The sequence below is a fragment of the Anthonomus grandis genome, chromosome 7, assembly GCF_022605725.1.
Source record: "Anthonomus grandis grandis chromosome 7, icAntGran1.3, whole genome shotgun sequence".
Taxonomy (NCBI): domain Eukaryota; kingdom Metazoa; phylum Arthropoda; class Insecta; order Coleoptera; family Curculionidae; genus Anthonomus; species Anthonomus grandis.
Genome location: NC_065552.1, coordinates 28489914 through 28515363, shown reverse-complemented (window position 1 = coordinate 28515363; position 25450 = coordinate 28489914). Strand labels below are relative to the sequence as shown.

General features: G+C 31.3%; 1 protein-coding gene across 5 annotated transcripts in view; it reads right to left on the bottom strand.

Annotated features, from left to right (window-relative positions):
- LOC126738561 (scavenger receptor class B member 1-like) overlaps positions 1 to 25450 on the bottom strand; it is a 210344-nt gene that overhangs the window by 116973 nt on the left and 67921 nt on the right. The window contains exon 1 of one of the 5 annotated variants that reach the window (XM_050443947.1): positions 15719 to 15876. The exons of 3 other annotated variants lie outside the window; for them this stretch is intronic. The gene's annotated coding sequence lies outside the window, so the exon portion shown is untranslated. One more of the 5 variants, XM_050443949.1, reaches the window with a different exon arrangement.

Genomic DNA, 25450 nt, shown 5'->3' with positions numbered 1-25450 from the left:
TTGTGAATTATTTTCTATCAAGTATTTTATTTGTCTAGAAACAAAATTAAGATATTATACTTAATATTTTAAATTACATCGTTTTTTGGCAAAAAGGTCTGTTCCGCGATTTTCAACAACCGATATTCTTTAGCTGCTGATAAAGGAAGCCAAAAGTGAGTGAGACAAATCCGTCAATCAAAAGTTAATATAAATATAAATAAAGTATAAATAAACTAAAAAAAATTGCAAAAAAAGATCATCAAACTAAATAAATTATTACAGAAAGTATAACAACAAATTTGCACGAGTGTGCGCTAAAAGTCAATATAATTAATTAATAATATGCCATAATTTTACTTATAATATAATTTTCTATTCCCAAGTGAAAGCGTGCACCTATCTTGTTAAAAAACCAAAGAAAGGAAAAACCAAACACAAGAATAAAATAAAACATGTTTGTACGTATAAGTTAATTAGTTGAGTCTGCAGGACTATTAATTTTCTCTCTCACTCCAACTCCCTATATGTAAATAATTTTTGAAAGTTTATCGTCCGGTGAAAAGAGACTATACAAATAACTTAGTAATGTTCCTAGTTTCATGGCCAGTGTATGGTAGCGGCATTGCCATACAAATACTTAATATAATAATTAATAATAATATTTATTTTTGTTATTAGATGTAGAGTTTTATGATTTCTATTAAGGATGTTAAAAGAGAATCTCATACATGTGTTGTAGTTTGTGTTTTTTTTTATATAAACTTGTTATAGAGTATACCACATCTCCGTAATTAAACAGTGATCAAATTAGGGTATCACAGGGGAAGTATTTTATTTTTGAGGGTGGACAGTTTTTTAGGTGATAGTAAGCTGCTTTTAATTTAATGTTGATGTGCGTTTCGAACTTTGTTGTTTCCCCAATAATTATGCCCAGGTCTTTTGCTTCCGATTTGAAAGAAATCGTTATTTAAGATAATTGACATATTATTTTTCCGGTGCCTGGACATAAGAATTGCCTGGGATTTCCTTGCATTGATATTAAGATTATGATCATTGGCATAATTAAATATTCTATTTTTGTAACTGATGATATTTTATCAAGATTTGATTCTAATAAACTAACATTACTGGTAATTCTTGACTATAGTAAGGCTTTTGATACTCTAAACCATGATCTTTTAATAAATATTTTGTCACAAAATATTTTTATTATTTGTTGGTTTAGGGGAGGAAGCATGCGCATTGATTGCTAATTATCTTAGAGACAGGTATTAAGCTGTTTCTTATAATTGGGTAGATTCTGGTTTTTTAGAGATTTCTTCTAGCATGCCCCAGGGCTCCACCTTGGGCCAATCCTTTTTCCAATTTATATGGCAAAAATATTCATATCATCTAAGCAGCATTATTATGCTGATAATACTCAAGTATATCTCTCATTTGAAGCAGGTGAAATTTCCCAAGCAGTTGCTGCTATTAATTATGACCTTGCTAATGTTTACAAGTTTTCTAAAAATCATTGTTTATAATTAAATTCTATGAAATCAGCATTTATGCTGTTTGGGGGCAAGGGCAGCCGTAAGATTTTTTTACAGGGACTTAATTCTTATCAATAACGAGCCCATAAAACACGTCGAGCACTGCAAGAGCTTAAGTTTGATTCTGAATAGTGACCTGCTCAGCATGTAAATTCATGTATTCTAAATGGATCTTTAAACCTTAAAAATATTGATCCATCGCTACGTTTTAAATAGAAAAACAAAAATTCTACTGTGTGATTCGCTAGTCCTATCACAGCTTAATCATTGCGATGCACTGTATTGTCCATGGTTAAGAACTTCTGAAAGGAGTAGAATTCAGAAACTCCAAAATGCGTGCCTTAGATTAATATATGGTATAAGGAAGTGCAACCCCATAAAATACAAGCTTAAGGAAACCAGATGGTTGACTATGCATAACAGAAGAATATATCACGCATCTTCAATATTTTTTAAAATAATTAATTTAAGATCCCCATCTTACTTATATAGTAAAATAAAATTTCGCAAAGATGTTAACAATATATCCGGTATAAAGGATGACACACTAAAAACTCCGTTTCACTCAACCGATACCTATAAAAGATAATTTTCCTATCAAATTTCAAAAATTATAAATAGCTGCCAAACCAATACCGAAAACTTTTTTAGCTTATATTCTTTTAAAAAATACATTTTTAAGAAATCCTTGCAGGAAAAATAAAGCATAATTTAGTGGATGCTTCATTTTTTTTACTTTCTTTTTTCTATTGCGATGATGATAATAAAAACAATGAATGCAATAGACTATATAATAATATACATACATTTAACAGACTCATATCTTTTGTTTTGTGATATGTTTTGTCTGTGCAGTTGAATTTGTTCCTTTTTCCTTGTGTAGGCGTCAGATTTTCTTTTTTTTTGCTGGCTGATGTATTCTCTTTATAATTTATAGCGTTTATATTATTCCTATTTTGACAGTATAGTATAGATAATAAAGTTTGATGGAAGAACAGGCATATAGATATTTGAATCTTTGTGCACTGTATCTCGCCTTTAAACTATTAACTTTGTAAGTGTATTTTTTCCTAAATAAAAAGACCTTTATTATTATTATTATTATTATTAGTTTAGTTCGCTGATAGCGGTGTTGTAAATTTCATCGGCCTGAAGGCAAGATGAATTTTGCTATGGTAGATTTAAGAACTTTCGAATAATGTTGCATGTATTCAGTATAACAGATTTCTGTATAGTGACAATCGTCCAGGAGGAAAGACCCAATGCGTTAAGGTTTTTGGATAGTGTTAAAGGGATAATTCTAGTGGATGAAATAACTAGAGAAAGTATATATATATTATCTTGCCTCCATTGTTGTTTCAGATCTGCGTATTTAGCAAGTTTAGTGTGTGTCGTTTCTAGCACATTATTGGTATTTGGCACTGCTATGTCAATTAGAAAGGTTTTCTTTTGCTTTGTTTATTAAGATTATGTCTGGTCTCTTTGAAGTCAGCGTCCTATCGGTCAAAACAGTTCTCTCCCAGTAGAGGCGAAAGTACAGAGCGTACAGTTTCTGGTTTGTACTGGTAATAGGGCCAAGTTTCGCCAATTAGATGATAAAGTTTTGCCAGTTCTTGATAAATAATTTTTGCCACACAGTTATGTCGGTGCAGATATACGGCAGCTGATAGAGATGTGCATCCTGATGTTATATGTTGAATTGTCTCCGGTACGCGCAGGCATTTTTCTACATCGATCGTCGATTACTTTCTCATCTTTAGTAATGTACTTAAGGTAATTTCTTGTAGCAATCACTCTGTCTTATATAGCCATCATAAAGCCTTCAGTTTCAGGAAATAGATCTCCACGAGTCAACCAGTAGTTTGACGTTTCATAATCGACATGTTCGGCATTAAGTTCGTGAGGATGCTTTCCGTGTATTGCCTTCTGCTTATTATTATTATTATTATTATTATTATTATTATTATTATTATTATTATTATTATTATTATTATTATTATTATTATTATTATTATTATTATTATTATTATTATTATTATTATTTAAATCTTGATTTATTTTAAAATTACTGCCGGATCTTCGTCGGTTCGTACTTTGATTTTTTTACCCTAGATTCGGTTGCAATTGACATACAACACGCTCTATTAAGCAAGAAATTTGAAAAAAAGTTTATTACGGGTTGAGAAGAATTATAGTACTGCAGTTTCGCAAGAATCATTTTGTGATCCAAGGTGTCAAATGCTTTACTAAAATCTAGCATTGTAAAGAGTGTCGATGACTTTACCTTTTTCCTCATTATGTTTAATGTCGCTAAGGACTTTAACCAAACAGAACTGCTTAGAATTATTTAAAATTTTTCAGTCACTAATTTGTTCAAAGATTAATCTTTCAATCACTTTTGACATTGCCGGTAATATACTGAAGATCGTTAAGACTAGATAGTATTGTAGTTATTAAAATAGGCTTACCTATACTCTTCTTCCAGACATCTGGAAATACAACCTGTAATAGACATGAATTTATTATATTTGCCATAGGACTTAATTTGTATGGAAAGCATATTTAAAGATCTCTATAAAAATTCCATCCTCACTGACAGCTTTGGTCTCTATTTGGTTTAAAAGCCTTTCAATCGTGTCCAAGTTTATAAGAGTAAAATCAAAACTTCGACCTGTATTTTCATGTTTATTCAGTGCAAGTATCGTCACTAGTCAGATTTCATATCTTCCAAGCCGTAAAAATATCCCAACCCAACCCAGCTAATGTGTCTAAGTAATGTGTCTCATGCTAAATATTTTCGTCCATCTTTGGAGTATCTTTCTGTCCAGTAGACTCTTCACCACGGCATACCTTAAGCTATGATAAATATAAGTTCGGTAATCTCAGTCTAGCAAGGAAATCCGCTTCCTAGCTACCGGTATTAAGAAGTGAGGCAGCTAGACAAGCTGAATCCTGCATACCTTCTTTAGCAGATTCTCTATAATTTTTATAAGTAAAATAGGTTTAATGACGATTCTTCTATCCAATCAGATAAAGATGTTCATTTTGAATTAATACGGACGAATCTATTTTAGTATTTTGACGTCTTGGTTCCTACCAAAATATTAATAGGTACTTACTAAACCAAAATATAATAGAATGAGTTTGGGTTAAATTGGGTTGTATGTATTTGATTTTGTCTATTTGTAATGACTGCTCCAGGTTTGTAATATAATGGATTTCTTTTACCAAATATTTTATCTCTCGTAAACATCTTACTCTCAGAAGCAACTTCAGTGGATGTTTAAGACCTATTTAAACATCCTGGGTTCCTGGTTCCTGCCAAACTATATCGCTGTATTTATTTCTCACTAAATTATAGCTACTGAGGCTAGCAAGTCTCCTACCTACTTTTTTTCTATTTTTTTATTATTTTTTTCTGACTATTTTTCATTGACCTAAGAAACTGCTTACGTTTTTAATGTCTGTAAATACTGTCAAATAAATCTTTTATAATATATGATAAAAGGAACATTGATATATCTTAGTTTCATTTTCACTAATCATTTAGACGAAACTTTCAATGATTATATAAGACAGATATCTTTCAGGAAAAATAAGATCATAATATTTACATGTAGAAAATATCCTGTATATTAGTTTTATTGAATTTTGGCATTTTAGTACAAATAATAGTCTTTTAATAAAATTTTCTTTTTATTTTCCTAACATTTCATTCTTGTTTTTCTTTTCTCTCATTTTCTTACTTAAATAATTTAGGATCTTTTAGAGACTCATCAAAATTATATTTTGGTGGTACCGCTATAGCTCCTTAATGCTCTTCACGACAATTTTTTCTCTAAATATTATTATTCTTAAATTAATAAATTTACGATTATGATTCATTTAAAATTAATAACAAATATATAAATGTTCTAATCATATAAAAAAACTCTGAAAATAGTTAGAGATGATCTGCATCAGTACAATTAAATATTTTATAAAGAGGTAATTAACCATTTAGAAAGAATTAATTGAAACCGTAAAATACTACTGTTGCCTGTTCTATGATAAATGTATCTAGTATATTCGTCTCTATTTTGTTGTAAATTTATCATAAATCAATATGAAATTTGTCAACTTACTGATCAAGATACACTTAAATGCACTGATAGATACTAAATATTCAGGGCTCATTTATAAATTTATTATTGCCCATTCACTTATATCAAATTATAATTTATTACAGTAATATATTTTAGGAACAGGAAGTTATAAAATTATATGAAAATTTTCCAAATTTGGGTACATCATCGTTTAACTTTAATCACAACTAACCAATAATAGTGATTTTTGAAGAAAGAGAAACCGAAATCCGCCGGAGCATAAAATTTTACGTGAAATATGGGGAATCTGCAACGTTTAATTTTCCTGTCCATTAGAGTTTGTAAGCAATAATAGATTATCATATAGAATAATTGGGTACTCAAGCGCATTATTATAAGTACTAATGCACATCCAAGTACGCCCAGTACGTTTTTGCGTAGCAACTTTACGCTATAATTGACTATTTTGTAAGCTTGTATTATAATATGAATTTTTCTTGAAATATTTTCATTTCTACCCACATAATCTTTTCGGTAAATATCTTTGCGTATAGTGCAAGAATTAAAAACGAAAAAATTGATTGCACAAACTGGCGATTGGTGAGAGTTGCTACATGACCATAATTTACGCATTTATGATACCAAGAGTTAGGAAATAAATAATCTTATGGAAATTAGATAGTGGTTAAGAATCTGTAATTTAAATAAGTAAAGCAAATGCTCAAATGCTAGAGTTAAAATTATATTTGAAGAAGAAAAAACGAAGTGAGATATATTCCAAACTTATGGTTTAATTATAGATAGGTTTTCATCGAGATGACAAATCTCGTCTCGAAGGCGATTTCTCGAGAGATTTTAACAAACTCTCGTCTCGATGTTTTTCTCGAAGACAATTTCTCGATCTCGATTCGAGATTCTCGAAATTCTTAAAAACAATTACATACAATTTAAACAAACAATGAATTATTATTAAAAAATATCATGTTGTATATAAAGTCTATACTAGATTTTTTTTCTGTAAAAAAATACTTAAAAAAAATACAGAGCTATAGGTATAGTATGAACTAAATACTAAATGCCACGTGTAACCAAAAAAAACGCAAAATTTGACCCGAAAATAAAAACATATTGTTTAAAAAAATACAAATCCAAACGAATTGTTTATTTTTTAATAATAATATTTTATCCATGGATTTAAAATTGTTTAAAATTGAAATTTAGTTGGTTAAATACACAGACTGCGCACTGCGCTACTTGTTCTTTATTGATTAACATGACATGACTTTGATAATTATTATTTTATTAATGTAGGTATTTATTATATATAATGTAGGTATTATTATTTTAATAGGCGCGGTAAAAAAATCCATTTTAATCACATAACACTTAAATCTATTAAACAATAAAACGCTTTTAATTAATTATTTTTTATAAAGAGGTTATGTTTTCATTTATAATAATGTATTTTGCCCTGATCATTTAAGTTTAGTGAAGAAATAAACATTTATGTGCATACCTTTTCAAATACTTATATTGATACAACTTCTTTTCTTTTGGACAAAAAATCTACTAAATTATAGAGAATATCATGTTTTTTTTAATGGGTCTTAAAGAGAAGGACAAATGATAATGTTGGTGGTTTTTTTAAAAAATTTTACATATTAGCCGAGTTTGAAGGTCCGAAAAATGCCCCGTTTTCCACGCGATTTTCGAACTGAGCGGGGCCTCTTATCTTAATTATCGTTGTGTCTTTTACAACAATAATTAATAGGTTTTATAGCTGACACCTGCAGAAGCGGCAGCGGCGCGCTTTTATATGGCAATTTAAAAGTTTTTAAAACATTATCCGATTCATTTCAAGGCGAAAAATACTGCACATTACCTATGGTCGTCTTAGGAGTTAATATGCTTCTAGATAAATTGGAAACCTGGGCTTTTGGACTGGATAATTGTCCAAATAGGAATACAACCGACGAAAAAGTTATAGAAGCTCTTCAAGCAGCAAGGGATAAAATCGTCAAACACTATTCAAAAACCAATTGGATATATTGTGTTGCATTAATATTGGATCCACGACATAAGACTGAGACATGTAACTTTACGAACTGGGGAAAAAACTTAAAACAAGAAGCCATAAGTAAATTCGAAAACTTGTATAAAGAAATGTATTACGATAGTTCTAATATTGATATTCCTTTAGCATCTCAACCTTTTACTGATGATATTGATGACAATACTGATGACCTTAATCTGCAAAGTTTATTTGAAAAAAGCAATGGCGACAGAGAGAACTAGAGAAAAGAAATTGATGAATATTGTTTATTTAAGAGAGCTGAAGGCAATCAAGATATTTTAGAGTGGTGGAGAAGGAACGAAGCCATTTATCCAAATTTATCGAAAATGGCTCGTGATTTTTTAGGTATACAAGCCACTTCAGTTCCTGCAGAAAGACTGTTCTCAAGGGCAACACTGACAATTAAAAAAGAACGAAGCCGATTGACTGGAGAATCGGCTCAATTTTTACTATGTTTAAATTCTTGGCTATGCAACAAAGATATATTTATGAGTGCATAAGCAATAATTTTGTTATCTATACTTTTCGTATTTCTATTTATCTTTATTTTATGTTTTGTTAATTTTTAAATGTTTAGAATTTATGTTTTAGTATAGAAGTTTTTTTCCTTTAAAAATATAAAATTATTTGAGTTTTTTTGTTTGTTTCTTTTGCTTTGTTAATTTTCTTATGTTTAAAATGAATTAAATTATTTCCCAACATAGTTTTTCATTTTCATTCTTCTAACCTTTTAAAGGCTGCTGAGTTATTTCAGCATCTACAGCCTTTCAAGATCGAGAAATCTCGAAGTGATTTTCTCGATCTCGTCTCAAAATCGAGACGAGACGAGACGAGAAATTTCGAATTTCGAGAATCTCGTGAAACCCTAATTATAGAACTGCTTGGTTAATAGTACTGCATAGTATAGTATTTGACATAACTATTCATATGAATGAAAGTTTAGGATGATCAATATACGTTATTTCTCATTATAGCAATATACTCTCTTGTCCAAAATCTCTTCTGTAATGTATGTATTTTGCTTTCAATTATTGTTAACATTTTATTTCAGCAATATTTTTTTAATGAAATATTGTAACAAAATGCTTTCTTTATAACCAATTCTTATATACTAAAAGCAATAACACACTAATAGTATACCAATAATGAAAAAATAAAATTATATCATTCAGACATTGTCATCCTAAGCAAATTAGATGGCCTTTTGCTTCATTGCCAAGCGAATCCCCTATATATTTCTACTGCAGAATAAATTAGATATATATTTTAATATATTACAGTCCTTGATTTTATAGATTTTTTAAATATTACATAACATTCTTAAAAAATACTCGAGATAAAAATGACGTTAATTATGATGTAAATTAGGTATTTTATTAACTTTGGGCAGTGATTAAAAATATTTTAATTTAGGAAAGAATTTCGTAAAATTTATGTTTTTATTAAGTTTAGATAGGAATATTATCTTATACCGCTCAATTTAAAATATATATAATATTAAAAAATCGTTGGAAATCCGTAAAACGAAGAGTTAAAATATGCTTAACTACTACACATTTTGAGTAAAAAGCGTTCGACAATTTATAACATATTTTCCTAGAGGAAGATAAATGAAATAAATTTAATCTTATGCTAGTTATACATAAGAAAATTATTAGAATTTAATATAAATTATTTTTGCTAAAGTAACAATGTGATTCTCAGTTAGATATACCTGTGTAATACTTCTTCTTCTTTGTTATTGCTTCTGCTTTTTTCGGGCAAAAAAATTCTATGCAACCAAACTTCTGAGTATTTGGTATAGGGAACAATTGGTACAGGGAAAGTAGAAAAAACGTCATGGTTCTCTTTTTAACTGATAACTCAAACATTGATTTTCGTACACAAAGTCGGCCAGACGTGTATACAAATTTACCTTTTTAGTTCAGTAGGGTTTTTAAAATTAAGGATCTAAGGAAAGCATTCGTTTGAATTCATTTAATGTAGAAAATTAAAACTGCGATTTACTTGAAAAAATTATTATTTCTGTTGAAAATCAGTTTTTTAGAGAACATATTAATTTATGCTACGATGATGGTAGCCAAAATAGCGTAATTTTTTTTGCTTATCGTTATTTCTATAGTTAAGAAATTAAATAGAGAATGTTCGAAAAATATACCACTGCAAAGCCTGTACCATATTTTATATCATCTAGAATCACTACGCGTAGTGCGGCTTTTAAGTTATTAAAGGTTTAGATCATAAATAATTAAGGCGTAAATTAATCTTTTTTTAATATGGCTTCTTTATGATATTAAAATGACGAGCTACCTTAAAGCTCGTCTAAGCCTGCTAAGGTCTAAGTTAGTAAGATACGCAGTTTAAGAGTTTATTTTACGTTATCTACTTAATTAAGAAAATGCGTTAATGTTAATTTAGAAAAAGCGTTTTTTCCATATTTAATTTACATTTAAGTTATTACCTTGAAGATTTGATAACTTAAACGATATTGGTTCTAGCGACTGGTTTTTCTTCTTTTCATGCAAACGAATAGTCGCGTCCTCCTAATTTGATTTTAATTAATCAACTTTACTCCAGTCAATTAAATAAGTGTGAAACACATGTTTCAATTAAAAACGGTAATCTTTTGTTGCTTACACAAAAGATTAATCGACTGAAACTTTACCGTTTAATTGATATTTTTCAAACGAGTTGAATAAGATTTGAAGCGCAAAGAATATTTGTTGGTCGACTTGAGTCGCTGCACTTTGCTGTCTGATTAATTATTATTATGGGAGTTACAAATAAACAAAATAAATTGAAAGTTGTCAAAGGGCCGCATGTTAAAATTCATAGAATTATAGCAGAGAAATTTCTTTAAATATTATATTACAAGAAATGGAAATAGATAGTCTGACTTCAGCAGTTATTAAATATAAAAAAAGATAAAAACCATCTACAAACACAGAAATAATAGTTTTGTAATCTAAAAAAACAGGCACTGAAGACAATATGTACAAGGTAAAGTTACTAAGCTATTTTGATGTTTTCGCAAGTGCTTTTAAATTTTCTTTAAAGTAACTAACATAAAAAAATAGTGTCGGCTATAATATCTATCTATCTATAATATCTAAGGCGCGCCCCGCCTGACGCACCAATTAAAATAAACTGCAGGGCTGACACCCAATTAATGTATACGAGCCCCAGGAAGACACATTGATATTTGTCTTCCGAAATTTGGAACATCTAATCGAACCAAATAGGCATCAAGCAGGTGACGAAGGTCCGGCCGCATCAGTATTCAGCCTATTACGTATACAAAATTTACTCGCAAAAAGACATTCGAGTTTTTGTCTGTCGAAGTCGACCAGGTATTTTATTATGCTGTTGAGGGCTATTGTTTATGGACACGCTTGATCTGGTCGGCCGCCATACATCTACGTGCTATAGTAATTTAATAATTAGTATTTTTATTTTTGGGTGTATAGAAAAGGTTTTTTTTTAGTGGATATTTTAGTGGTTATTTTATGAACGACTGTTCGATATTGGCAAATGTATCTTAGTTGTATTTTTATTTGTCTTTAATTAATTTTAAAATAATGGATATTATGGATTTATAAGTTATGGTTATACCTACATATGTTGTGCTTTTTTGTAAGTAGTATTTATTTTTATTTATCTATCTTTTTATGCTAGTAGTAATTATTTTTTTCTTTTTAATATCACTACACAATTTTTTCTCTTTGAGTTAATATTTCATACGCATTCATTCTCTATTTCATTAAAGTGAATAATATTAAATACAAATTTTTTTCTAATTAACGATTTTTATTGTTTGTCTACCCGAAAAAAAAGTTCACGCTTCGCCACTGATTTACATCGGACATAAATAGTAGTATAAAAATACAGGGAAAATTAACATTTCTAGCAGTGATAAGTGATCGTATTTAGTAGTATAAGTGTGTATATAAATCAGTTGACTAATTTCGAGTATCGATTATTTTAATTCACACCTTTATTGGCAATTAAATAAATATAAACATAGTAAACAAGTATTATCACTCTACTCCTATACTTCTGGTCTGCAAAAGAAAGTCTTTAACAAAACCTCCCATTTTTTGTAACTTTCAATTCTCTAAAAGAATTTTCCCAATTTTATTTTTTAAATATATTTTGATAAACTCATTTCATACCAATGATTCACTTCCTTCTTTTATACGTCAAAGTTGACATTCTAGAAACCATAATGTAAGCTCTCTTTCTTTTTGTCATTCAAATGACGTTATTTTATCGTCACAAAAAGAGTATTTTGCTGACAACATCATTAAATGACCACATTTTGACGTCTTTTTTGACGTCATATGTCATACTTTGATTACCTAGGCTATTAAATAATAAATAATTTGTCTAAAAATAAAATAGCTTCACAAGTATTTTTTACTTGTCCCCTAGATCATTTGATGTGTTTATTTAAGTAGAGTATCTATTGGCGCGTCATGTAAACGCATTTCTCAGTTGCTAGTTTATTGTTTTTTTTTTGTAAGGTACCTTGTATGTATATACTCTGATCTTTTTATTTTTTTTAATCATTATTACACTTTTATAAACTTTTAAGAATTATTTACTTTTAAGATGTTTTATTTGTATTTTTTCTTAATCATCTTTACCACTTTTATTTTTAATTTTTTCCTAAACATAGCTGATCCCTGCTTTTTATTTTTATCCTAAATAAACCACATTTCTGATGAATAAATGAAATTTACAACTAACTTTTTAAAATTAAATTCACTCTAACTAAGATTGTCTGAAGTGTTATAGAGATCATAACATTTGTTTGTTGCTCGATGGTAATATTATTATAGTAATATAATACAGTTATCTAATAAAAATAAAATAATTAAAAAAAGCAATAATTTAAAATTTGATGAAAGTCACCTATAATAAAAGTAACGAAAATCTTCTTGTTTATCAATATGGATAAGTGTCTAAAAAAAAGAACTAATATTTAGAAAAATATATCTCAAGCAGTTGCATTTAAAAATTATTAGGTTTATCGTAAAATATTCATATTGTTTAATCTTTGTATGTTAATAATAGGGGAGACCGAGGATACAATGGACACCAGGATAGAATGGATATGTTTAAAACTCCCGCTTAATATGTATTTGAAGCGCCCTCATATGGTAAATTAATGCAATAACTACCGAACAATCGTTTGGCATTCGCAAGGTAGCAAGCATTGAGTGTGGTTATTTTTATCGATATTTTCCTGTTTCAGCCAGTCTGTTTGTAACTTTTACGGTAAGTAATGTAACCATTTATTATTTTCTATGCAACACTTTTTAATATCTAATTATTTTAGTGGTGATGTGCATTATAGAATATGGTTATAAGAAACAAATAATTGAAATTGCTTGTTTAGTTTTCTAGGAAAGAGAATAATTTTACTATAGGGTCAATGGGGGATACAATAGTATCCCCTATTGTCCATTGTATCCCCAGAATGTTTTTATTTTTTTATTTACTTTTTATTTCAGATGGTGAGAGAGTATAAAAAGAAAACTGACAGGGAATTCCCTGAAGGAGATCTAAGAAGAGCAGTAGAGGATGTCTTAAATAATATTGGTAGCTTGCGAAAAGTTTCGGAGAGGTATAATGTTACTAAGTCTCGTTTAGCTATTTATGTGAAAAGGGCTAGAGAACAGGGGATAGAAAATATATCTTTAAAACCAAATTTTAAATGGAACAAGCATTAGCTGAATATTTACTCAAATGTTCATCTATGTTCTATGGATTAACTCCAAAAAAAACTAGACAACTAGCATTTCAGTTTGCGTCTCGAAATAAGCTCTTAATCCCGGATTCTTGGGCAACACCAGCAATGGCTGGCGAGGAGTGGTTTGCCGGTTTTTTGAGGAGAAATCCAGAACTCTCAATTCGAAAACCGGAAGCAACATCTTTTGCTCGTATGACGGCGTTTAACAAAACAGTTGTTGGGGAATTCTTTTGGCAAGCTCAAAACTGTTTACAGCCGGCATAACTATGAGGAAAGCCAAATTTTTAATTTAGACGAAACAGGGGTTACTACAGTACCGCCTGTTGAAAAAATTGTAGGAAAAAAGGGAGAAAAGTAAATAGGGCAAGTAACATCTAGAGAATGCGGTGAGCTAGTAACCCAAGTTGGAATAATTTGTGCAAATGGAAATGCATTATCACCAGTATAGATTTGTCCCAGAATACGTTTTAACGAGCACCGCATGATGTCTGGAGCTATGCAAGGATCTATGGGTCTTGTGAATAAATCTGGCTGGATGACAACAGATAATTTTATTAAAGTTCTTCAGTTTTTCCAACGAAATATCAGATGTAGTAAAAATAACCCCGTGTTACTGATATTGGATAACCATGAATCCTATTTAAGTGATGATGGCATAACATTTTGCAAAGAAAATGGTATTGAAGTTTTGACCTTACCTCCGCATACATCAAATAAATTACAACCTCTTGACCGATCTGTTTTTGGACCTTTCAAGAGATATTTTTCCGAAGCTGCCAATTCTTGGATGATGACTCATCCAAATGAAACTCTTTCTATTTACTCACTTGCGGAGCTATGCTCAAAGGCCTGGGATCGTGCTGCTACACCAGAAAATATAAAGTCTGGCTTTCGTAAAAGTGGAATTTTTCCTTTTGATCGGGACATATTTCAAGAACACGAGTTTTTGTGTTCGTCAGTTTCAGATCGACCTGCTCCATATGTCATTACCAATCAATCTGGTGGAAGCTGTATTTTCGCCGAAACAGAAAACCTAGATGAAAACCTAATTCCAGCCACTGACGGAAATCGCGCTGCCGATGAAACCTCAATTCCTAGCACTAGTGTTACTGGGACTGCTAAAAGTCCTTTAAATGTATCTAACTTTATTACACCAGACAAAATAAGTCCTTGTCCAAAGGCGGAACCCCGAAAACCTATGAGAAAAGGAAGAAAACGAGGAAAATGTATGATAGTTACTGACACTCCAGAAAAAGAAGAATTATTGGCAAGAAAGAAGCCTCCTCCAAAAAAGGTTAAGGAGATTAAGAGAAAAGTTCTAGTAGAAAGTGACTCTAGTGATGAAGAGATAAATGAAGAACTAACAAAAGATTCCTCCTCAGAGTGGGAGGAAGAAGAAGAGACAGTTCAGGATACCCACGATGTAGAAAAAGGCGGTTTCATTGTTGTCAAAGTTCCGGGAAAAACACCATTTTCTAGAAGAAATTATGTTGCTCGGGTAGAACGAAAACTTTTCGACGGATTTCAGGTTCGATTTTTTAAAAGAATGATTCCATCAAATCGCTTCAAAATTACACAAGAAGAATCTTCTTTTTTAACATTCGGAGAAGTAATAGCTGTGCTTCCAAAAGGTATTGAAAACAGGCGTCCTCGTTTCAAAAATTCGATTTATTTCAACGCAGATTTGACAGAATTTAGTTTAACTTAAATAAAAGTTGAAAATTTGTTGCTTCTTAAATAAATATTTACTCTAAGACTTTTTGTCTTTATTAGTAAATGAATGTCCAAAATATCCCCATATCATGTCCATTATTACCCCAGAGCAGGGGATACATTGGACAAAGGACCAAAAATTTTTGATCCCGGTTTAAAAATATTTTTAAATTTATTTGGATAATGCTATGTAGTAATATATTATGACAAAAGTTTGTTTATTACATTAATAAAACCTTATGGATAGAGATTCCTTCGAAAAAAAGTTAGAGATCATTTAATCAAATTTGTCCCATGTATACACTTTTCAGAAATATAAAATTCAACAATTACCAATTTTAATAAAAAAACGATTAGCAGCTAACTAATAATGCATTTATTCTAATATTCTGTTAAATGAGCTAAAACATAAAGAACAAACTCGTTGGAGTGTTACTCACGACTCGTTATGTACAGCGTCCCTATTGTAATTTTTATATTAGGAGTGGTTAACTGGAGCGTTACTATAGAATAAAACCTCGATCTAAAACTATTTCGTGATTTTACTAAAGACACTGAACTAATAAATATTTACCTTTTACTATTAGGCAATTAACTGACCGATCACACAGATAACATGGAACCAACTATTGTCCATAATAACCATTTAATAATGTACGTTATAAACAATTTTAATTAATTACCCATCGTTATATCGAGAATCAATATGTCAAAAATATGTTTTCCGCAAAAAACAATATGTGTAAATGCAACACGCTAATGTGACATCAAATAATATTTATGAGCGTCGAGCGAACCATGTTATTTTGACTTATTGAGCGTCACTTGATGATTCTGAGAAGAATAGGTATTCACTATTGAACTAATTGAAACATTATTAAAAAGTGATTATTAAGTAATAAATAAATAATAGGTGCACTGATGAGAAAATCGAGAATCCCCTATAAATTTCTATTTTTTCTCGATAGGTTTTTAAATATAATGACTACACTTAGTCTACGATTTTTATGAAAAGTCTTGTCCTAAACTTACACTTTCCAATTAAATAATCAGCGGAAAAAGCTAGTCTAATTAAGTACTCCTAAATAAGATACGATTTAACCAAAGTAATGCGTATTTGGGAAATACATCCGAATAAAGTGAAAATAATCGCGCCACATCCATCTAAAATTGGAGGGTCTATTGTTGAATTTAAATATCAACATATTTTTTAACTATTGAGCAATCTCAATTTTTTTATAAAGCACTTGTTGAAATTTACTTAACATATATAATAATAATAATAATAATAAATGGCCTTTATTTTATACTTGACGAAGTTCAGCATAGCTATTTGGCTTAACCAAGTATTCAATTAAATAAATAAAAGAAAATATTAAAATGAAACTGCACATGTATATTATGTAAACACAGTTAAACCTTCAAGTTATACATATCCTCCTGGGACCCGGAGATGTTTTTGTTAAGTTAGGGTTGTGAGGCCTTTAATAGAAAATACATAAATAAACATTGTTTACTAATAACTTTTTTTTTTACTTTGACAGATACATGACATCCATTAAAATAGACACTAGGTCTTAACCTAAACAAAAATTCCTAATATATAATTTTTTTTTCAATAACATTTCAGTCTAAACCTATGAAAACCCAGAAAATAAATGTATACTTAAATTTATTTGCTATGGAACTCCATGAAACAGTTTCTGTTGCCAGTAATGCACAAAAATGTGTTGCATGTATTACAAAAAAACTTGGTTATTTCAGCACAAGAGTTATTTTTACATCTAACAGAATTTTTTAAGTGTTATTTCCGTTTTCTTTCGGTGGCTAATGACGATGACAGTGAATCGACAAAGATATTTCCCTCAGGATTTCTTCTAGTACCTAAACCTCGGATGTTTTCTTGGGATTCACTTTGTGGGTTGGGTGTATTTGTCAAAAGTTCAGTGGCAATTTCGATTTTAAAATCTAAATATTGTTGTATCTTGCGTGGAGGGATTTTAAATTTTTTTTTTTTCGTTATCAAAGAAATGGAAAATAACCCTGGAAATAACAGTTCATTTTTTTGATCTGGCTCGAATCCTATAATAGCTAATCATTCGATCTATCAAGTTTATTCCTTCCATACAATCGTTGTATTTAGCAACAACGTAAAGTCTTTTAACCTGAATGTATTTAGAGTCTTTCAGTGACCTCCTTTTGCACTCATGGTTAGGTTGAATTCCTAGAGCAGTAGATGCCAAAAGTACAGATTTCAGATCATACTATTGTACAACTACTATTTAGCCATCTTGTCTTACAATTTGTTCCTCTACCTATCTTGGCCATCATTTTTTCCGAAGTTAAATTTGCTGCCGCTGGTACACGAGATTTCATAAGGGTTCCAGTGTAATATTTCTCTTGTTGACTAAGATATTCGAGATGTCGTATTGTCGTGAAATATCTATCGCAGTACACATGACTTCCAGGAAATAATGTCCTTCCAAGGCGAACAACAGCAGAAGGTCCAACACCAAGTCGTTTTACAGAATCATCTGGAAAAGTATCTTTTCCTTGATATAAGTCTAGACCACAAGACCATCAGGGGCAGCAACAACAAAATTTTTCAAGCCCTCTGGATTTGGCTTTCCTCTAACGAACTGCTTCATTTTATAAGTCCCTGTAAATGGGATCATCTGTTCATCTACAGCAACCACTTTGTCTCTAGGTAGCTGCAAACACCCCTGCAATACTGTTTTTATAATAGGACGTACTTTCCAAAATTTGTCAGACCTGCGTACCTCTTTTACGATGCTGCCATCAATGACGATTTTAAGGTTACTTCTTATAGCAAAAAATCTATCTCGAGTCATTTTGTATCTGCAATAGCTGAACTTTAGTGGTTTTTGCCCAGTACATTCTGATTTTGGGATATTTTAGGCAGGGCATCAAACAAACTATTCCACATTAATGTTTAATCTCATTAAGAGTCAATTTAAGAGATACTCCTTTAAGTTCAACGTACCTTGCATTTGTGCAATCACACACTTTTTGGAATAACTCATCTTCAAAGTACATGGCTAAATACGATTTTGCAGTTCAATCATACCCGAGCTCTGCGCTGCATTCACTAGAGGGGCCTTTAAAATTTGGAGGTGCAAAAGTATCATATCTTCTCCAAGACTTTCGCTTTAAAGGATCCACAGATTGCTTGGCCATTTTTAAGTTTTCTCTCAGGACACTAAGAGGAATTCTATCTTCTTCTTCTTCTTCCTCCTCACTGCTGCTTACTAGTTCTTCATTAATTATTTCTGCTTCTCTCCCCATTAAATTATCCATAGTTTGAATTTCTTCTTCATCATCAGATATTTCAATGTCAGAGTCATCATTTCCAATGATTTTTAGTATTTGCTCCAACTTTTCGCCATCTTCCCCTGGCCGAAGCACTGTTTGATTACCAAAAATTCCTAAAATAAATTTTATGAGTAAATTTAAAATGTGTATGAGATAGACCCAATGTCCATTTAAATGGACGCGAATAACTTAGGGTAATACAAAACTTATTTAATTTTTTTATTATTGTAATGTTATTAAATATTTGTCTATTAAACATTTGGAAATGAACTTTCACCAAAATCATTACAAAACGTTAAAAAATAGGCTACATACCATCATAACGAGAACCACGTGCAGCCGCCATCACAACAGAAAACAAACAACTGACTCCCAGCACATGTGCACAATTAAAGTCGACCAAATCGGAAGCTGCTTAAATAACAAATTAACGAAACTGGAAACATAAAACTGGCATGTCCATTTAAATGGACGCTAGATCCCAGGAGGATATATGTATTATTAAAGAAATTCTCAACAATATAGTCATTTTTCTATTGAATTACAAGATTCAAAATCAGCTCAAATGTGCACTGGAACAAGGCGGTCTTATGTTGAGGAGTTTGAAAATTTTCATAAAAACGTGTGCTGCAATCATGGATAGTAAATCTAGTTATTAGTTTTTCATAAGTACCCTGCCTTCCATATTAAGCCATTTCAGCTCCAAAAGTTTGTCGCTGACGTGGTCACGCAGTCTTAAGCCGTACACAAACCCAATGCAAGAGTTTTAAATTTTTTGAAACTTTTTTCGATCAATTACGTCCAAAAATGAGTAATATGTAAAATTACAAGAGTTACAGCTAGATAAAATCAGCGTTTCACAAAGTTTGATCTTTATGTTTAAGAAGTATCTGCTTTTATACAGATTTCTCAAAAACATGTAGCAATTCTGCATAGTTTTACCTAGCTGGGACTAAAATCGAAGTTCTTGATCCAGCGATAAGCCTAAATTCCTTGACAGTTTTTATTTACTCCCATTAATGGTAATATGAAGATTGTTAGAAGCTCATTCTTGATCTGGTCCAAAATACATGATTGCTGACTTATTTGCGTTAATTTTTAATCCATTATTCACCGAATAATGTGTGTAATATAAATTTGTCAAAATCATCCGCGTATTGGTGTATATTACAGTTTCTTACACAATTATTTAAGTCCATTGTGAAAATAACAAATAAGAGTGGCCCTAAAATCGACCCTGTGGAACTCCAACACATCCATAGTTTATCCAACAAATTATTATCCAACACGACCCTCTGTGTTTTACCAGTTAAATATCCTCTAAAAAAAGCAACAATGCTGTTTATAAATCCATATATGGCTTAATTGTATTGAAAAGAGTGCATGGATCGCATTTGAGAATTTTCGCCACGATTTAAAAATGAATAATAAAAAGAAAGAAAGAAATTAAAATAATCTATGGTAAAAATAAATTATATTCAACTGATCGTTTTTTGATAGCCGCGTCTTAATAAAAGAATATAGTTTTAATATATCTAAACATATATGCACCAATAACTATCATATATATATCGACTTTCCAATTTTTCATGCAATATATAATTTTCTTAATCCACTGGTTTCAATGTGTTGTATTTTGTTACAGGTAAATAATTTACTCTTTAAAATTTTCTTTAATTTGCTAACTAATAATATATACTTTGAGACTAATCACCAAATTTTTTAAAATAAAAAAAGATTCTTAGCAAAAAAAAGCAACTTGGCAACGTAGAATACCTGTATGTTTACAATGCAAGTATCCGATGTTGCCATTTTGTGTTTTTTTTTTCTAGAAATTTTTGCATATGTCTGAAGCTGGCATTCGATCGATATTCAGCAACCAAAATCAAGAACGCAGCATATGTCCTTTGCCAGAAACCTATTGATAGTCCGTGCCCGCTGTTATTGAATTAGTTATAATGCCCGTATCTCCTGAAATTCTCAAGGAATTTTAAAAATTGTTTGTCCAGATATTTATAATCAATAACTAAATCGATTTATCGTGATTATAAGCCTCTAAAAGCTAAAGTGTTTTTGTGAGAATTGAAAAGTCGAGAATGTTAAATAAATTAAATAGGCTCTCAAGGATATAAACTAAACTTGTTTCAATAATATATAATAAATACCCAAATGGATTTAAGATGGTTTGAAACCTCTAGAAACAAAAGTTTATTGGTATTAAAATTATTGAATCGTTGTATGTTAAAAAATATAAAGAGCTAAAAGTTCTAACGCTTGTAAAGAAAAGTTTTATCCATATCCGTTGGGAGTTAAAGCCGTTTATATTTTTTATTATTTAACAATAAGCGGTGTTACCATTATTTTGGACAATGCGTCATCTTTAATTCCCCAACCTGTATACTGTATTCACCTTCTTCCAAATTAATATGAAATTAAAATATCGTATCGTCTCGTATAAATATACATACATATTCGTAAGCCTATTATTACTATATCCCCGATTTTTTGTTTAACACTTTTAACAAAGTCTATATATTTCAACGTTGAGATAGTTTCGTTAGGCTCCATTTACGAGAAGGTACTTTCAATTTTCCATTTAAACATACTATAACGTCACTTATTCAAAACTAAAAAAATCACTAAAATTATGTAAAAAAAAGAAAGTTATATTGATGGCAATTGTTGATATCATACCCATAAAAAGTATAGATTTAAGTGCAGATTATGCGATTTTATCAAGAGGTCGCCATCCATAACTTCAGAGGTCAACAATTTCACATTTTATTTTCCTGTATAACCTGAATCTTTTATAATAAAACATCAAGCAGCAAATTCCAGAAACAACCAGTAATCATTTCGATACGGTAAGAACGATAAAGATGATTATTATTACTGTTCCCTTTAGCAGGTCAATGGACGGCGGTCATGGTTAATGCACACCTATTTATCTAGTTGAGGTCAGTTGGGCTGCTAATCTTAATGAAATAATTGCGACTGGAGTACTGCCATGACATCCGGTATTTACACCTACGACTGGTCTATAACTGTGATTAAAAACCAGATAGATTGCCACTGATGGGTTTTTTCTTCATTGATGAAATGCATTTACACTATACAACAAAGAAAACGTAATTTTATTAGGTATTATTGGACTTATAAGGATGTTTCTCTGTGACTATGTATTCCTTATTAATCCCGTCATAAAATGTTTAGAGAATTCCATTCCTGACAATATTTGCTGTTAATATTATGTATTCGCCCAAGGCGTGTGAAGATTTTTTAATTAAAACTAATAATTAAATATAAATTTAGTTAAATATATTGTATTTTATAGATTAGTTGCAGCCCAAGGTCAATTTTTTTCAAAACTGAATGATGGACAAGAGTGCCCATTGGCATATGATTTTATTACATATTACTAAGCCAGTTTTTTTTATAGAATTCAAGTTTTTTTCCATTATCTCATAAATAAGAGTTTTGTAAGTGTATCTAACAAACTTGTATGAAAGTATGAAATAATTTTCTACATAAAAAAATGCTATCGTTTTTTCAGTTACGTGATTTGTTATGCTGCCACGAAGGTTAAGTCAAATATGTACCTTTTAAGAACACTTGGCATACTCTCTAAGATCTACATTATGTTTAATTAAATGTTGTCTTTAATTAATTCCATCACAGTCCGAACATATCAGAATCTTTGCAAGCTTTATTATCTCTGTACTTAACAGCGGTGCATCTCTTGTCTCGGAGGATACCTACCATCCTTCTCTGTCATTTGAAATCCATGCAGGCCTTATCTCTCTCAATAACCTACCCCTTAATAAAGCTAAAATAAAAGGATTTAATTTTAGAAAGGCTAACTTTCCGCTTTTGTATCAGCTGCTGCTAGATACTGATTGGTCGCCTGTCATGGTGCAGCAGGACGTCAACTCTGCATGTGATGTTCTTTATGATAAACTGAACAACACTTTCGCTAGAGCGGTACCCTTCAAGGTAAAACGTAAAAGACGTTTCCCTCCCTGGTTTTCGGGGGACATAATTCGTAATATATATAAAAAGGAAAGAGCATTTCGTGATTTTAAGATTTCCAAGTCTAATCACCATCTAGAGATATTAAGGTCTCTGCGCAAGACAATTAAAGCTCTAACTGCACAAGCCTACAAAATATACATCCATAGTATTGAGAACAAAATAACCTCCGATCCGAGTGAATTTTGGTCTTTTATTCGAAGCAAACGTAATCAGTCTCAAATCGATCCCGGCTCAATGAAGCTTTCTAACCAATCATACAATACGCCTGACAGCATTGTGTCCGCTTTTGGAGTTTATTTCAGGAGTGTATACACGAACTCACTTCCCAGCGATCATCCTGTCGTCTCTGAACCTCCCTTAACTTGCATAGATGTCGTCGCGCTCGCGGCTACCCACATTATAATGGCGAGCAAGTGTCTCAAAAGCAAAATGACTTCTGGCCCAGATCTAATTCTTAGTTTTTTAGCTAAGGACTGTTCTGTTGCACTTACAGACCCTGTGCTCCACATTTTTAATCTGATCCTTAACACAGATATTTTTCCCAATATCTGGAAGCAAGCCAAAGTTTGCCCTATCTTTAAAAAGGGCGATGCTGGAACAATAGAGAATTACCGCCCTATATCTATTATGTGCAATTTCTCAAAGGTATTCGAGTTGGCTCTTTATAAATTAATTTTTCCCAAGGTTAAGTCCATGCTGGCCAACGATCAACATGGCTTTGTTTCTGGCCGCTCATGTACTACAAACCTAGCATTCTTCTCTCAGTTTGTGTGCGAAGCACTTAATGATAGAGGTCAAATCGATGTTATCTACACAGACTTTCAAAAGGCTTTTGACCAGATTGACCACTTCATCCTATTAAATAAGCTTGAACGCCAGTTTGGATTCTCCGATCGCTTGATAAAGCTCCTTAACTCCTATTTAATTGACCGCTCTCAGTTTGTAGTGGTCGAAGACTTTAGATCTGCTTGTTTTTCACCCACCTCTGGAGTTCCTCAGGGCTCTAACTTCGGCCCCCTTCTCTTTAACGTTTCCGCTAATGACTTGATCTCCACCCTCAATTGCTTTCGGTTAGAATATGCTGATGACCTAAACTGCAAAAGAACATCAATACTGTACACCATTGGTGCACTTTGAACCGGCTTAACCTTAATGTTTCCAAGTGTAATATGGCCAGCTACTTTCGAATTAAAAGTCCAGTTGTCTTTAATTACTCAGTTAATGGAGAGTCTCTGGCAAAGTCTACCTGTTTTAAGGATCTTGGAGTCACCTTTGACCAAAAATTTTCTTTTATCCCTCACATCGAAGATACTGTTTCTAGAGCTACTCGCATGCTGGGCTTTATTATTAGAAATTGCAAACTTTTTTTGAACACTGCCACTGCCAAAACTCTCTACTATGCATTTGTTAGATCCAGGCTGGACTACAGCTCCCTCATTTGGTCTCCCATTTACAATCAGCACATTCAGCTATTAGAATCAGTCCAACGGCGATTCCTTAAATGTTTGGCATTTAAGGATGATGGAATCTATCATCCAAGGGGTTTTGAACATAACCTGCTGCTCTCTAGATATACTGAACGGTCACTTGCGAAGAGGAGAGAAATGCATTCGGTGAAATTCTTGTTTAATTTACTTAAACATAAAATTGACTGCTCATCCCTTTTGCAAAGGATTTGCTTTCATATACCACGCCCAGGATCTAGACAGTGTCCAGCTTTTAACTTGGATATAGCCAAGTCCAACATTCTGTACCAGAGTCCTATTCACTTTATGTGTCAAAACTTTAACACTATTGCTGATTCTTGTGACATTCACCATGACAATTTGGCACTTATTTTGAGTCACCTGCGTATGGTCGGTAGAGAAGGCTAGGTTATTTAGTTTTTTGTTTGAATTCATTTATTTACTAATTTTTTTTCTGCTCTTTTGATTTAAATTTTTCTTGATTCTTATCCTAATTTAGTGTTGATTTTTTATTATTTATTTTCTCAAACAAAAATCATCGTTTTAGAAGTATCTGAGTAGATGTTAGTAATAACTGTGATTTCATTAGTAACAATGCTCTTTATATTAATTATTTAGGTTTTTTTGAATACAGAGATTGGAAGTAGATTTTAAATACCAAGTTGCACTTAACTATTTTAGGAAGCTAGCTAGGCCAATATAAATGATGACGTCAGAATTTGCTTTGTTAGTGTGTTATAAGTGAATTCTAAAATATCAACACTATTGCACAAAACTTCCGTACTTAAACCGGTTAAATCAAACACTGTGTGATGTTATCTCACATTCGAAACACATAATCGATACCAGTAGCTGTATTTTTGAAACGATACGAGAATCAAATTCGAATACGAACAAAGGCGGGCGGCAAAATTCGCACAAGAATTGAAAAGTGCATTTTTGAACATGAAATGTAGTGGCAACGTAGCAAAGTCGAGTGCTATTGAAGGCTATGTCAAACGGGATGAAGATTTTTTAACCTGACCTAAAATTTAAGTTTTAAAACATGAGGGAATTTTGAAGTTTTTTTCATGGCGTTTTTTGGGTTTTTCGAATTGACTTTTTTTTTAAGTTGGATTCAAAAAATAAAAACATATTTTGGTTTTTAGAGTGAGTAAAAGAAAAAATTAATTTTATTTATGGCAGAGCACCCCGAATTAAAGTCGGTCAAATTCACCCAAGATTTGAAAGCTAAAACTAAACAGCACAAGCGTTGTGGACAAAAGTAGCGGACAGATTACACAGTCTCCCTGGAGCAAATGCATTAATCCACCGTAATAGGCTTGCTTAATCTATATAATTTAATTAATTAAGCATCTGAATATATTACAAATAGGTCAAGAAATAAAGAGTACATTCTATTCTTTCGATCTGCCGGAGTTTCAGTATCTTCCAGTGCATCGACGACGTTTCTTGGCACAAGATTGATTAATCTT